This window comes from Gymnodraco acuticeps, unplaced genomic scaffold (assembly GCF_902827175.1).
Source record: "Gymnodraco acuticeps unplaced genomic scaffold, fGymAcu1.1, whole genome shotgun sequence".
NCBI classification, from domain to species: domain Eukaryota; kingdom Metazoa; phylum Chordata; class Actinopteri; order Perciformes; family Bathydraconidae; genus Gymnodraco; species Gymnodraco acuticeps.
Window position 1 is genome coordinate 3517096 of NW_022990313.1, and position 17397 is coordinate 3534492.

Below are 17397 nucleotides of genomic sequence, written 5' to 3' on the forward strand. Positions count from 1 at the left end.
CCTCCTTGCCCGTGGATAAGTTGCTCTCTGCAGCCGCAGAGTGTGATCCTCTCTCTCTGACCCTTGGCCTTCAGAGCTGTCCTAGTTATTGGGTTAACACTTGATAGGGACGTTTTCCTGAGTGCAGACAACTCAAGGTAATGGATTAGCACATTATCATTCAATTACAAAAATAGGATAGGCCCCCTCAGAATGATTTGGGAGCCTTCCTGACACATTATAAATGTAAGGTTTGTGTTAGTCATTTAACATGCAAGAATCATATACTCATCAGTCCAAAGCAGATAAATGTTATTTTAAGTTAAATGTGAGCTAGTCCCTGTGGAATAACCCTTTCTCAATGATTATAAATGTTATATTAATTCACCATTTACCGTTTGATCAAGGATTAGTTTATCAGAAGTACATTTCCTCTTCCATAAAACATAGGTTTGAGAAATGAATGTTCCAATATGAAATCAATTGCTCAATTTCTCAATATAATTTGACTCTTCCCCTCTTTTCTTACATATTGTCACATATGAAATAATAACTTAGGAGTCTATTTAAGCATGGTATTGTCTATATAAGCTATTAATCGAGAAAACTCAGAGTGAGTATGCAACTCGCAAATATCTCTCCTCCTTCCTATCCCTCTTTACTCACTTTCCCATCTCTTTCTCTCTTATTTCTGTTAGATATGAAGGAAAAAACATACAAGTCCATGTAAGCATCTGAGTTACCACCGTTACCAAACGGTGTGCCGCGGCACACTGGTGTGCCGTGAGGCAAGTCCGGGTGTGCCGTGGGATTTTGTGACAACCATACATTATTTTTTCAATATACAACTACACAAAAATAATCATTTATTTTTTAATTTACTATATCAGTACTTTGTAGGTTTATATGTACGTAATCTGCGCGACTTGCGCGTCCACATCTTCACGTGCAGTGCTGCATAAACATGGCAGAGTCAGCGATAACTATCGAGGGGTGGAGGTATGCCCATTATTTTTATATCACGCAGTCTATTCTTCTTCTCTGTCTTCCGGTTGTTGCCTGTATTAAATGACAAATACACACTACCGCCATGGATTTGATATGAACGAGGCGGCAGTTAGCAGCTAGCGGCTAGCTAGCAATGATCTAGTGATATTAACTCCATTTAATACAACATTTACGGTACAAGATTCAATCATACAGCCCATGTAGTATGACAATGAATTACAGCAAACATGTGCAATATATCCATTATTACAGCTCCGTGGGATGGCAGTAAGACGATATGGATCCGTTCCCATTGTGCATCCATGGGTAAAGATAAACGCAACTCACATTGGTTCCTCATACAGCATCTCTGTAAACTACGTGTATTCACTGAATTTCACTCTCTGCCTTTAACGCTCGTTGTAGCTCCAAAAGCTCCAGCCCCACCCTCCCTGTGAGCACAGTGTGCTCTGATTGGTCGGGACACGTAACATGAACGTGCCGGGCTGCGCGGTCCCGTGGATTAGATGCGCGTTCATAATGCAGAGGGAAATAACTCTCAGAATAACGTTATTAGCAAATGTTTTACAACTTGAGGAACGAATGTTTTTTAATAAGGGCTATACAAGTGTTCATACTGGGTAGTTTATTTAGTTAAAAAAATTATCCAACGAGTTACAGACCACTCTTTCCCCATGTAAGTCAATGGGAAAAGTGTTTCCGGGCCTGGCAACCAAACCGGAAGTTTAGTACCGCCGTTTGGCCAGCACGAATATTTTCATCTGAGTCCGGCGCACTACCTGGGGGGTTGACTACCGCCGCCTGCTGGTAAGGAAAGTTATTGCCACTCACGCATGCGCAGTTTGTACGTGCTCGGCGAGGAAAGTAACGAGTAAAGCAACGAGTTACTTTATGTAGATAGTAACGAAGTAGTGTAATATATTACATTTTTTAAAGTAATACATTTATAATTTATAGTTCAGGACCATGGACAATGCAGCTTCCTTGCATTGACAGTTGTCTGTGCTGAATTTCTGCTGAGTCTCCTTTGCCTCATTTTCTATTTTGTGACCTGTCTGGTGTAAATGAGTGTGTTGCTGGTTTGATGAAGCCTAATTTGATAAAGTTTCAAATTAATTTCGGTAATATTTCGTAATATAGTTGTCTTTGTCACATTTTATTTGGCATTAGTAAATAATTATGCACATTTACAGATACTTTACATAATATGAGTGATAACACGTGTTATAAGGGCTATATTTTCACAATAGGTGTGCCTTGAGATTTTTTTTACTTGTCCTTTGGTGTGCCTTGGGCACAACAAAGTTTGGGAACCACTGGCATAAATGATAGTGGGCGTCTGAGGGTGTCATTACTGAGAAATGTCAAAGAAATTCAAAACCTTACATTTTAAAACAGGTTTGCATTCCTCCACTTAAGGTGACGTTATCATTGGAAACAATAAAAACGAACTATTTTGATGTAGAATCTATAATTGAATCGTTTAGAGCAGAACAAAATGGTTGTATTGTAGCCTGAGTTCCGTGCAGCCCTAGTTTCAACAGGTGTAAACATGGTCCATATAATGTGAATACATGCAGAAGTAGACAGTAAGAGGCCCCTGACATCAGGCCTATTTGTTAAAATAGTAGGGGCTCTTCACTCTGCATAGCAGTATGAATAGCCTTAAAAAAAAAAAAAACCCACTCCGTGGTAACAAGAGTCATATTTCTGACCCATATGCCCTAAGTGAAGCGTTAGTCTCATCTAACTGACCCAAGGGTTGGTGCTGGTGTGACAGTTCCAAGTGTTCAGAGCAGACATCAAGCTTCCAGTTCATGGCTCGGTGGGGGGGAGCAGACCCACGTGAGACAGTATCAAGGCTGTAATGTTCAGTGTGAGGAGTGTCATTCTCTCTGGGAGCAGGAAATGGTGTCCATTCTCGGACCAAACCATTAATGTCATGTAGAGCAGCCATAGCATCTCTGTGACTGCACTCAGCCGGACTGTAGCAGGGTAGAGCTGGGTGACTCTTAGTGAAGCTGTCCAACGCCATTAGACAAAATGGAACCACGTGCTAACAAAAGGACACAGGGTCATCAATGTCTCTCTTTACCATCGGCCTAATCATAAACAAATTAGTGGGAAAAATGTGGAACACTAATCCATCATGTGGAATGTTGAGTTAATTTAAATAATTACTTATGGGTTGAAATCCCATTAACATTAGAACCAAAGTCAGTTAACAAATTTGACTTGCACAGATCTGTAATCAATACACCATTTTCCCAGCTCTGTGATGAAAATGATAACAAGCAGGGATGCAAACTTGTCATCTTTTGGGGAAATTTGCCGTTTTGAATCCAAAATAGGTCGTTTGTGTGATTCATGTTGATCTGCAATAAAATATTATTGGGGTATGGACAGGGTTGCTAACTTTGGGTACCTGGCTGGAGTGAGATTTTGATATCATGGGTTTAATTACACACATGCACACGAAGTGACTGCTATCGTGTCCGTAGCGGGACCTTAGCATATATTTAGGATATATATATATAATATATATATACAAATACACAATATTGGACACAGACTATAAAGGGCACACAGTTTCATTAAATAATGAAAGTCAAACACATGTTTGTTTCCACTGTTTTATTGTGTGCCTGTCGCGATAAGCAACTTATTGACTTATCGGCTCCCGAGTATTTGCGATATTTGCGTTGGGTACTCTATGGTAGGGCTAACCCATACAGTGGTGGGGCTCAAATCAGTATTTGAAATGTAATTACATACACGCTATATCGCCCCCTTGTCAGTGAAACGCCACGCGTGAGGTTTAGATTATTTCCCTGTCTCAATCCAAATTGAACTGTATGAAATAAAAAAGGCACATTTGTGTTGTAGTAAATACAAAAATAAAAAGGTGACCTGGAGGCACTCCTGCCATTTCCTCACAAGTGAAAGAGTTGACATGTTGAAAACCCAACCCCTGCTTGGGGTCTGGGGGGATTCTCCCCCAGGAGATTTTTTGAAATACTAACATAAAATACACATTCTCTCTTTTAGAGGAAAAAATAAATCCATCTATTACTACGCGACATATTTAAATGAGGCTGAAACTGCTGCTACTCCCATAGGGAAGAGGCTGTGTGAATTACTTTGAATTACTTTGAAATTACCCCATTGTTCTTTGTGTCAAAATGGAAGGTTTCTGGCTAACGTTAGCTTAGGGACTCAGATCTTGTTCTTGAGTACAAGTAGAAGTACCAGAGTGTAGGAATACTAAGTTACAGTAAAAGTACTGCATTCAAAATGTTACTCAAGTAAAAGTATAAAAGTATTGTCATCAAAATATAGTGAAAATAGCGACAGTAAAAGTAGTCACTGTGCAGATTGGTTTATTTCAGAATAATATATATGATATGTTTTATAATGATTGATCATGAAAGTGTTCTCAAAGCTGGTAAAGGTGCAGCTAGTTTGAATGACTTTGTATACTGCAGGGTAGCTGGTGGATTTACTCCAGGTGGAACCAAAGTCCGACTCAACACCTGATTATATTTCACATCATTCATCCACATCTGAAAGCAACCAAAAGAATATTAAATACATGTAGTGGAGTAGAAATACACCATGTACCACTGAACTGTAGTGGAGTCGAAAAATAAAGTAGCAACACATTTAAATACTCAAATAAAGCACCAGTATCTCAAAATTTTGCCCAAGTACAGTACTCGTTGAGTCCATGAACCCAGCCACTTTACACCAGTGGCTATACAGATAGAAAGACTAAGCCTTGCACAGAGGCATGAAAATACATTTTCAAAATGCTCAAAAGTTCTGCCAATAAAAAAAAAAAAAACTGACTGCTGAAATGAGATGTTCCTTTGTGCTCAAGCTCATAAAAACCCCCAAGGCACAGTGCTGTGGTCTGCTTCCGATTATATTTTCCTTCCAGAGGTCACGCCTGTCTCTGACCCCGTGTCTTGCGTTTTATTTTATTTTCTTCTTCTGCAGCACCAAGCAGAGTAGAGAAAAGGAGGGGATTTTGACTAGAAATAATTTGAAACAGTTTAATAAAGAATGTTGAACTATATTTAAAACTGTAATTGAACTTCAACTTATATCCATTATCTGATTCCAGTGGCCAGTTGGAAACAGATAATGACAAAGTTTTCATTTTGCATCAATCGTGCAAAAAGGTTTAATCACCATTGTGTCTAAGTCTTGTCTTATCTGCTTTGTTTCGGAATGTGTTCAATACATTAGGTTATTTTATTTTCATTATTACCATACAATACATAGATTAAGAATAAATGAAACAAATAATACAACATTGACCTATTTGAGCAGACAGATGACCCGCAGTTATGCCTCTGAGGTTCCCGGGTGTAAAACAGAGGCTTTTTTGCTATTTATTTTCCTTTTGCGGAAATTTAGATTCATTTTACCTTGGCTGTGGACTGACTCATTATTAGTTGTTACAAAGCATGCACAAGACGGCGGGTAGACAAACAAACACGAAACAATTATACAAACAAACATGAACCCGCAACAAATATCAGGTGACAGCTAAACTCATCCAGTTTAATTGTAATCCGAATTAGGGAAACTTCAGCGGGGGTAGGGAAATATCAGTACTTATTTTTATTTTTTATTTTTTATTTTTAAACAACATCCAATTCAATAATCCGTAAGTTTATTAAACACAGTGTGAATGTAATATTCTGCCACCACCCTTCCCATTTAATAGCTCAATTTAGTTCTTGAGTTTATGGTGTGATTAACAGAAAATACAAGTCTGTGTTGTTAAACATTCCTCGTGTGCCGTTCACCACAGGGGGGAGGGGAATTCTGTTGATGAGCAATAAACTACCTTATTCTCAATCAAAACCACTATGCAAATGTAGTGGTAAAACTGCTCAACCGACCGAGAGCAGAGATATTAATTAATTTAATTAATTCTAAGAACGGAATCTGCTGAAGAGTAATAACCACATTATTCTCAATCAACAACCACTATGCTAATTTAGTGGTGCTCTGCCCTCCCCGATCCGGAGAGCAGAGACTTTTAATGAATTCAGTACCCTTTATTTTAACAACAGCCAAATTCAACAACCCCTCAGTTTATGAAACACAGCGTGACGTAATATTTAGTAACATCCTAATAAGAGTTATGTTTAGTTCCAAAACTCATAATGGTGCGATTTAAGTAGAATACGACACTGTGCTTTGTTTCTCCTTGTGTGCTGCTCCCCACAGGGGGGAGGGGAATTACCCACACCCTCTTCCTGCAGCAGCAACAGGGTGATTTCGAGGCGAGTTGATTTAACTGGTTAAACCGTTGAAATCTCCAGAAATCGGCGATTCGTTTCAGTACAAATCTCTACATTTCTTTTGAACAGAAGTTTCACATTACTGATGCCCTCTTTAAGATCTCTCCGAATATTTGCAGTGCACACACACAGAGGAAACCAAAAATATTGCCTCTATCTGTTCCACAGGTAATTTTTATACCGTCAATCACAGAGTCTGGCGAGGCAATGTCAAAATATAGATTTGAAATTACACTCACCAGCTCGACGATCTATTGGTAATTGTTCGCGACGCCAATTGTGAAGTAAAAAACTTCTTTGCAGCAATGTTGAGCCAATCATCAAATGAGGGAAACTGGATTCGCCTGTCAATACACTGATATTTATTGAGAGCCTGAACGGCCGGAGAGTTCACAACATATCACAGTTCTCATGTAAGATCCCAGCAAACTCTGAAGACAAAAAGCGCCAAGCACACATCTATACCCTAAAAGAGAGGAGGGCCCTAAAACACGCGGGTTTTCCTTTAATGCATGCCAGATGTCGAGACAAAGACTCGTTGCATTGTAAACCCACATGAGCCAAGCTTCTCCCCCACAAGACAACAGATGACCTCTTGACCTGTGTCTTCCTGAGAAGCTATGGATCACATTACAGGCAGGAATACACTTCAACCATATTAAACAGATTCCCGAGGACAAGTCACTAAACTCTATATACTTTAACAAGACTAAAATATTCCTTTACAATAACTACATTATTCTCAATCAACAACCACTATGCTAATTTAGTGGTGCTCTGCCCTCCCCGATCCGGAGAGCAGAGACTTTTAATTAATTCAGTACCCTTTATTTTAACAACAGCCAAATTCAACAACCGGTGTTTATGAAACACAGCGTGACGTAATATTTCGTATCACCTTTCCCGTTAATAATAGTTCTGTTTAGTTCCAAAACTCATAATGGTGCGATTTAAGAAGAATACGACACTGTGCTGTTTCTCCTCGTGTGCTGCTCTCCACCGGGGGGAGGGGAATTACCCTCGCGCAGCAGCAACAGGGAGATGTCGAGGCGAGTTGATTTAACTAGTTAAACCGTTGAAATCTCCAGAATTCGGCGATTCGTTTCAGTACAAATCTTTACATTGCTTTTGAACAGAAGTTCCACATTACTGACGCCCTCTTTAAGGTCTCTCCAAATATTTGCCGTGCACACACACAGAGGAAACCAAAAAAAAAAAAAAATTGCATCTGTCTGTTCCACAGGTAATTTTTGATACCGTCAATCACAGAGTCTGGCGAGGCAATGTCAAAATATAGATTTGAAATTACACTCACCAGCTCGACGATCTGTTGGTAATTGTTCGCGACGCCAATTGTGAAGTAAAAACTTCTTTGCAGCAATGTTGAGCCAATCATGAAATGAGGGAAACTGGATTCGCCTGTCAATACACTGATATTTATTGAGAGACAAAACGGCCGGAGGATTAACAAAGCAACTCGCACTGTTTAATGCAAGCTGCCAAGATTAACTCTAAACACAAAAGACAGAAACATCTCTATATATCTTTTAAAGGAGGGGTCCAAACAGCCCGCCTTTTCCCCTAATCGATTACAGATGAACAGACAAATAAACTCTGTCTGAGCGGGCAGTAAACCCCTCCCCCACACAGAGAAAGAGTAGTCACTCATGTGAAGTTTCTCAGGTCAGCTAATCATCAGACTAAAATATTCCTTTACAAATACAATACAATAAATATAGACACAGGTCCCACAGAGTATAGAATAGTCTGCGCGAGTGTGCGCAGTTCAATAGGAAAGCAAAGCTTATATACAGCAAAGAGTGGGAAGTGCAGAAATCTGTCTTCACAAGGTCATATTGTTATTAGACACCTGTCCTTGAGCTCAGAATAGGGAATTTATTGTGAGACTTTGTGTGGAGAGGAGTAGCCTCAACATAGTCTGCCAAATCAGCTCTGTGGCCTTGAAGCGCTTGGGAATAAAACCCACAGTAGAGTATGAGAAGAAAACAGCACATCTCAGGAAATAAGAAGCATTTGGTTTAAACTATATAAGGATATAATAAACATTTCCACTACATTCTCCCCTTTTGATCATACTTGATCAATAAAAAAAACCAAATGACAGGATAGACTGATATAACACATCAATGAATACACTCCATCGCTGGTTTAAGTAAACACATCACAAATATATCATAGAAAACTGGCTGTTTTTGTGGAGGACAGACTCCAATATAATGTAAGCATAAGAGGAGAGTACACTCGATTCACATGATTATATTGATTATATTGTAGTGTCGGAATCAGACTCTTTTGATTCTAGCTGGTCTATCTTACTGTGGTGCAAAGGATTGTCGTGTAGTGGAATAGCAGTATACTGAACGAAAGCAGAGGATACCATGCTGGAAACGCACTTCTTCAGTATTGGGATAATCAAACGGGTACAACTGATTAATAGGCCGAAAATGATCGCCAGGGGTGTAACTATCCTAGCCATCCATGCTTCCCACCCGCCCGATGTAAGCCAGGACCACCAGTCCCAGCCACCTGCGTTGGATATGTCATCCGCTTTCATGTCGGCTAACAGATTGTTAAGATGCAGCACGGTGTCAGTGATGTTCTTGGTGGCGTCGGGAATGTAAGTGCAACAGGAGTCACCAATCACATGACACAGGCCACCCTTTGAGGCGAACAAAAGGTCAAGAGCAAATTGGTGCTGCATGAGCATGTTCCTAGAGGCTATTATGAATGGGGGCAATGCCTGGAAGCCTTGCGTCGTCTCGTAAGTGAGGTTCTTTAGCCGGACGTGTAAGGTATCTATGTTATGGGCATTGTTTACTGTACCCCACCATGGGAACAGGCCGCCAACGAATTTAGCTCCAGCGGACGTCAGATCTATTTTTACCTTGTGGTGGTCGTGGTGTTGGAACTCTGGGTAATGATGTGTCGTGTACATTAAGGACATGAGGACAGTGACTGCTGGATTCAAATCCACTAGAGTGCATGTACCTATCCAGAGGGGAGCCAGAACTTGATAGAGCTTGTCGCCGCCAAACGTAATCTTGTGGCGCGCTAAACCCAGCATCACTGGGCCAGGCCAGTTGGAGGGAAATATGGTTAACATCAGGGAATGCTACTTTAGAAAGGATTCTTCCAGGGGCATCGACTATGTGACAATACGAGATATTGTAAGCACCGTAACTCCACGTGTTCCGTAGGATACGAGTACAACCAGTAGAAGTGGAACCGCTCAGCTGGCACTCGCTCGTGACACATTGTGTGTAGTGTGTTTTGGTGTATGTAGTGCAAGTGTGGTGCTGGTGGTGACTTGGACACGTCACTTGTTGTCGTCTACTTCTTCTGTTGGTGACTAGGACACGTCACTTGTTGTCGTCTGCTTCCGTTGGTGACTAGGACACGTCACTTGTTGTCTTCTTCCGTTGGTGACTAGGACACGTCACTTGTTGTCTTCTGCTTCTACCGTTTCTCCTTTCCTGTGATTACGACCTTGCAGTGGCTGGCGTGGACCCACGTAGCTCTCTCGGCGACTTTGACCGCTGTCTGGGTGACGAGAAGCACCTGGTAGGGACCTTGCCAACGATTGGATTTCCAGCTCTTTCTCCGGAAATCCTTGACCAGCACGAAGTTGCCGGGTTGGAGATGGTGAAGTGGACCAGTGGCAGTCGCTAAAGTGGATGACAGGTTAACACAATAGGACAACATAGCATCCTCACACAAAGTTGTGGAGGGAAGAGGACATCCTGGAGCCTTTAGTCCAATCTGTGGAGGAGCCCCAAAAAGGATTTCAAATGGGCTGAGTTGACTCCGTGTTCTTTTCTGCATCCTCATGCACAATGGGCAGAGCTTGTGTCCATGACAGACCTGTGTCTGCACAGCATTTTGCTAGTTTGTTTTTGATTGTGCCGTTCTCTCTTTCCACCCCACCCCCACTCTGTGGATGATACGCACAATGCTTTCTCATGTCCATGCCCATGTATTCTCCTATCTGCGTAATGGCCTCATTAGCAAAATGTGAACCGTTGTCGCTAGAAATTTTGTCTGGTAGTCCCCATCTAGTAATGATTTCCCTCAGTAGTGCCTTTGCCACAGCATTTGCTGTCTGTGCTTTTACTGGGAAAGCTTCAACCCATTTGGACCACATGTCAACCACCACCAGACAGTGCTTCTTACCCTCTGATGGGCTAAGCTCAATGAAATCCAGCATTAGGTGCTCAAATGGCCTGGTGGTAGGTGGATGTGCTCCGGGTCCTGTAACCTTTACTGGTCTACCAGAATTTTGCATAATGCAAATTAGGCATGCTTCACAGTGCTTTTGAGCTGTTACTGTGAACCCCCTTGTGAACAACTCCTGATTTATAGCCTCTAACATCCCCCCTTTTGACACATGATCCAACCCATGTGTCAACTTAGCAAAATGAGGGAAGAAATGTCTTGGGAGACATGGATTGGAATTTGGACCAACCCAGATGCTGGAGGTTGGGTCAAAAGCAGCCCCAACAGCCTTCCACTGAGCCTTCTCAACTGGTGTAGCTAGCTGCTGCATGGAAGTCAGTGATGACATTTTGTCAGTGAAGGAGGAGACAGGGATTTTAACAAATGAGTGTGCGTGAGGTGCGAGAGAAATCAGAGCAGCTGCCTTTGCGGCTGAGTCAGCAGAAATTAGCGGACCCAATTTCTTAGGGAAACTGGGTCTGTACTGCTTGTGTGTGCGGCACATTTACAGACTGCAACTTCAGATGGAAGCAGAATGGCGTCTAGTAAGCCTGCAACCAGTACATGGTTAAGTACTGGTTTGCCATCAAATTTCAGAAATTGTCTACACTTCCAAATAGCCCCAAAATCGTGTACTACCCCAAATGCATAGCGTGAGTCAGTGTAAATAGTCACGGTTTTGCCTTCTGCAAACGTGCAGGCTTCAGTTAGTGCAATGAGCTTCTGCTGCTTGTGCTGATGTGACATGGAAGCGGTCCGGAACGGAGTACAGCAGAATCTGAAACAACAGAAAAACCCACCCGATTAGTGCCCCCTTGGTCGCGAAAGGCAGACCCATCAACATACAAAATGAGGTCAGCGTTGGTCAGAGGAACGTCTTTTAAATCCGGTCTAGGTGTGCACACCATGGAAAGTTCGGCAACACAGTCGTGTTCGTCACCGTCTTCAGGCAAAAGCATAAGCAGGGTTCTTGCACCTTTTCCAAAGTCAAATTCAAGCACTTTTCAAGCATTTTCAAGGTGCATTTTCAAGCTTTTCAAGTATCTTACAGCTGTTGTAAATTACATATTTATATGCACATACTCAAATGATTATTACCCTACCTCACATTAACTCAGATGTTATTTATGCTATAAACAACCAAATGTATGTTTCGTGATAGCATTCTACACGAGGATGAAAAATTAAAGAAAAGAAAACTAAGTTTAATATTTCAAAATGAGTGATCTGTACATCTAAAAACGAATTCAGGCGACCTTTCACCTCCACTTAATTCAATGCACTGGTTGCAAGATAAAAATGTGAATTAATTGATTTAGATAAACATTTTAAGTTGCAACATTAATTTATAAGTTGTGTTGACGTAATAATGTTGGTAATCAACTTAATATTGTGTGTCATTTGAACTCTGATTTCTGCGTTAATTGATTTCAACCTAAATTCAAGTTGAGGTATTGTAATGCAATTGGCTTGATAACTTAATTGTTCTACACCTTGAGTTAAGGATTTCAAGTCCACTCCCACTTAAGATGCCTGGACAAGTTCCCACAGTTCAGACAAATATAAATTATACAAAGGACATTTTAAAGTGAGTGTCATCTTTTGTCATTCAAATACAACTTGAAATTCAAACTCTCTTGATTGAAACATCATGTGTTGAAATAAACAACTGCAGTTCAAAAATAAAAAGTGAATTGCCTAATATTTTTGTTGTGGAATCAATGAATTTCTTTCTTTAAAGGCAAAACATGGAAAAGCTAAGAGAAAAACCCTATTGAATACAATATTATTTGGAGCAACTTAATTTATAAATGGTTGTCAACTTAAAAACATGTGCTCATGTTCAACATGTGGTAATTAAGTACATACAATTTAAGATTACATTTAAATCATACGGTAAAACAAGTTGGAACTTTTGGAGTAATCAACTTAAAAACTTGTGTTTATGCTACCAATTATTAAGTAAGTGGTAATTGAAAACACCTCTGATTGTAGAGGAAAAGCCTTCTCAACTAACTCAAATAACTTTGTTGCTTTAACAAAATTTCATTAGAAGTTGTCTTAACTCAATAACCATCGATGCAAACTATTGCCTTGATTTTCTTTGTTAATCCAAGCATTTGTTTTTAGAGTGTACGTAGACTGGGCCTCCCATATAACCTGGCTGAGCCGATATAAAAACAATCAGCCAAATAACTTTTCAATACATTATTGATTACTATTCTTGTAGGTACTTTTAGGTTGGCAGTGAACATAAGTCAGAGGTACATGGTGTACTTTTCCTTCACTACATGTATTTAATCCCTTTAGTTACTTCACAGATGTGGGTGAATGATGTGAAATATAATCAAGTGATATAATCAGATTTTAGTTCCACCTGGAGTAAATCCACCAGCTACCCTGCAGTATACAGAGTCATTCAAACTAGCTGCACCTTTACCAGCTTTGAGAACACTTTCATGATCAATCATTATAAAACATATCATATATATTATTCTGAAATGGACCAATCTGCACAATGAATACTTTTACTGTCTTTAACTATAGTTTGTTCCAGATATTTGGAGCATAATAACTGAACGCTGCTTTACCATGTTTAGTTCTGACTCTGGGGACAGAAAGCTGACCAGTCCCTGAAGACCTGAGAGATCTGGATGGTTCATAATTTAGCAGGAGGTCAGAAATGTATTTTGGGCCTAAACCATTCAGTGCTTTATAAACCAGCAGCAGTATTTTGAAATCTATTCTTTGACACACAGGAAGCCAGTGTAAAGACTTCAGAACTGGAGTGATGTGATCCACTTTCTTAGTGTTAGTGAGGACTCGAGCAGCAGCGTTCTGAATTAGCTGCAGCTTCCTAATAGATTTTTTAGTGAGACCTGTGAAGACACCATTGCAGTAGTCGAGTCTACTGAAGATAAAAGCATGGACAAGTTTTTCCAAATCCTGCTGTGACATTAGTCTTTTAATCCTAGATATATTCTTTAGGTGATAGTAGGCTGATTTAGTAACAGTTTTAATGTGACTGTTGAAACTCAGGTCAGAGTCCATGACTACACCTAGATTTCTGGCTTTATCTGTTGTTTTGAACATTGCACACTGAAGCTCAGCGCTAACTTTTATACGTTCTGCCTTGGCTCCAAAAACCATTACCTCAGTTTTATCTTTGTTTAATTGGAGAAAGTTCTGACACATCCAGTCATTGATTTGTTCAATGCACTTACTCAGTGTTTGAATTGGAGCATAGTCTCCTGGTGAAATTGTTACGTAAATTTGTGTGTCATCTGCATAGCTATGGTAACTTATTTTGTTGTTCTTCATTATCTGAGCCAGTGGTAGCATGTCGATGTTAAAGAGAAGAGGCCCCAAGATGGAGCCTTGAGGAACCCCACATGTCATATTTGTCAACTCAGATGTGTATTTACCTATAGAAACAAAGTTGTTTCTGTCCTTTAAGTAAGATTCAAACCAATTCAGAACTGTTTCCGAAAGTCCCACCCAGTTTTCCAGTCGGTCTAGTAATATGCTGTGGTCAACAGTGTCAAACGCAGCACTGAGATCTAATAATACTAACACTGAAGTTCTGCCACTGTCTGTGTTTAAGTGGATGTCATTAAAGACCTTTACAAGAGCAGTCTCAGTGCTGTGGTTTGGACGAAAGCCTGACTGGAACACATCAAAACAGTCATTTAAATGCAAGAAATTACTCAACTGTTGAAAAACAACTTTTTCAATGATTTTACCTAGAAATGGGAGGTTTGATATGGGCCTGTAATTGTTCATTACTGAAGCATCTAGATTATTCTTTTTTAAGAGCGGTTTAATGACTGCAGTTTTCAGGGCCTGTGGAAAAATACCTGAGTGAAGAGATTTGTTTACTATATGAAGTAGATCTGAGGCCATGCAAGGCAAAACATCTTTGAAAAATCCTGTTGGAATAATATCAAGGCAGCAAGAGGAGGATTTCAGAAGTTGAATAATGTCCTCTAGGTTTTTATCATGAATCTGATGGAATTGTGTCATGATGTCTGAATTGATGTTAAGTGGAGATAGGGACAACACATTTGCTGTTCCTGATGCAGAGGCACTGACTGCTTGTCTGATTTTCTGAATTTTGTCAGTGAAAAAGGAGGCAAAATCATTGCACGCCCTGGTGGATAGAAATTCAGAGGCTACTGACACTGGGGGGTTAGTTAGTCTGTCGACGGTAGCAAACAAGGCACGTGCGTTGTTTTTGTTTTTGGTAATGATGTCAGAGAAGAACGATTGTCGTGCGTTTTTCAATTCCAAATTATAAAGGCCAAGTCTCTCTTTATAGATTTCAAAGTGAACCTGGAGATTTGTTTTTCGCCACCTGCGTTCAGCTTTTCGACATTCTCTTTTTTCTGTTTTCACGGTCATGGCCTTTCTCCATGGAGATATTTTCTTGCCAGACACTTCCTTTACCTTAGTTGGAGCAATGGCATCTATAACATTTTTAATTTTTGAATTAAAATGATCTACTAGCTCATTTACTGAGATGTTGGCAGGGGCAAGTGTGGAAGAGAAATTCTGAGTAAACATTTCCCTAGTATTTTCAGTTAAATATCGCTTTGTGGTTACCTCTACAGTACAAGTCAGAGTGATCAAAACAAATAAATGGTGAATCAGACAGTGTTGTCTTTCTGGTTATTTATTTGAAGCTTCAAATACATATAAATACAATACAATAAATATAGACACAGGTCCCACAGAGTATAGAATAGTCTGCGCAGTTCAATAGGAAAGCAAAGCTTATATACAGCAAAGAGTGGGAAGTGCAGAAATCTGTCTTCACAAGGTCATATTGTTATTAGACACCTGTCCTTGAGCTCAGAATAGGGAAGTTCTTGTGAGACTTTGTGTGGAGAGGAGTAGCCTCAACATAGTCTGCCAAATCAGCTCTGTGGCCTTGAAGCGCTTGGGAATAAAACCCACAGTAGAGTATGAGAAGAAAACAGCACATCTCAGGAAATGAGAAGCATTTGGTTTAAACTATATAAGGATATAATAAAAATGTCCACTACAGACGGCAAATGCTGCGGCTGCAAGGCATTGTGGGCCAGCACATTTATTTTACCATATATGAATTGAAACAGAAATCAATCACAAAACATATGAAAAACGTTTTGTATAAAACATACCTGAGGACAATAAAAACAACACAATGTCCCTTTTTAATCTCACGTCCCACATTTCTTCCTTAAACCACAAAAAGAAAGACAGAAATATTACCTCAAGTGTTGCCATAGTAACCAACAACATAGCGGGACTGCGTTCAAATTGCGCCAAAACTAGATCCGAATGTACTCGCAACATTTTATATGGTTAAAGCTTAACAAAGACCGATTAGTTATGCATCTTAAGTGTCATTAATCCGCGTATCTACCGTCCATTTGTTTTTCTTTATTAAACAAGTAAACAGAAGAGCGTCTGAGAGGCCTTTTTGCTTTTTACCTTACTAAATGGTCTAATGGTCCTTGGAGCGAGGGGCGGGGCGAAACTCCCGGATGTGATTTCAAAACAAAAGCACTCGTTTGCTTCGAACTGTGATAATATTATAAACAAGGTGAATTTAGCGATCACAACGAAAACAGCAAAGACACATTTTGAGTGACAACCCGTCATTTTCTCATGCAGCTCGCTAAACAGTGGGCGGAGCTTCAGGTGATTATGCAGAGCTGCGTGTCTCTGTTACCCCTCGATTCCACCGGGTCCGTCTGCGTTGCGTCACGGCTGCGCCGCGTTTGTCGAGGAGGAATGTGGTTTAGGGTTAGGCAAGGAGCCAGAGTGGTTAAGGTTAGTGGTCAAACTAAGGGTAAGATGGTCTACTAATTGATGAATATTAAATGTAGGTTTAGGCAGAAGAGCCCAACTGTTTAAGTTTAGGGGTCAGATTAAAGGTCAGGTGCTAAATCTCTTGCTGAATAAGATGGAGGATTCTATTTTAAAAGAAAGAGGAAAAGGAGGAAAGGTCCCTACTGGAACCTAAATTGGAATAGACGAGAGGTAGGAGGTACGCTGTGAATACGGTCTGAACACTCCCTGGCCAGAATAGTCTCTTCTCTCTTAACCTGTTACCCTCTGATCGGAACCCCGAGAGGTCTGAGAGGGGAAAGGTCGGGGTAAAAACAAACGACATTTTGTTCTGTCAATAATAAGAGGATTAGAGTTGAGTGTTTGTGTATTTTTTGTATCTATAATTATTGTTGTATGTTTGTATAGACTTTATTGTTGATATTTAATAATGACTATGGTTGGCATTTAGTAATTATAAAAGAGAAAAGTCAGGACCATCAGTAGTGGTTATGGTCTTCTGTCAGGCTCAGTAGAGCTACGATGTTATTGCCATAGTGTTCCTCCGTAATTTGGAACCCTGTGGAGAGCCAATTAGCGGCATTCCCCTGTAGGAGGTGGGAGGTCTCCGTTGACGGAATGGATGGAGTGAAAGCCTTAGCTATCTGATCTTTGGTTTTAGTGAGGAACCTGGGAATGGGTATATAACCCTGGATAATGTTTCTGATATTTGATTGATGGTAGTGTGACCTAAGAAGTCCAAAAATGGTCCTGGTCAGGGTTTGGAAGTCCGTGAGTTGTTTTTGTTGTGCCATTTTGTTAAGGAGTATCTATGAAAGTAGAAGAATATAACTAGAATTATTAACTGTAACTAATGGTAGTTGAATATATGAATTGGGAAAGGAGGAAAGTAAGATGGTATACTAATGACTGCCCGACTGGTTAACCTGTTAAGCCCGAAGGTCCCTGCCGGCGGGTACTTTAGTTATTTTCTTCACGCCACTGTGTCTCAGGGGATCTTAATATTTAAGAACCTATTAATGTG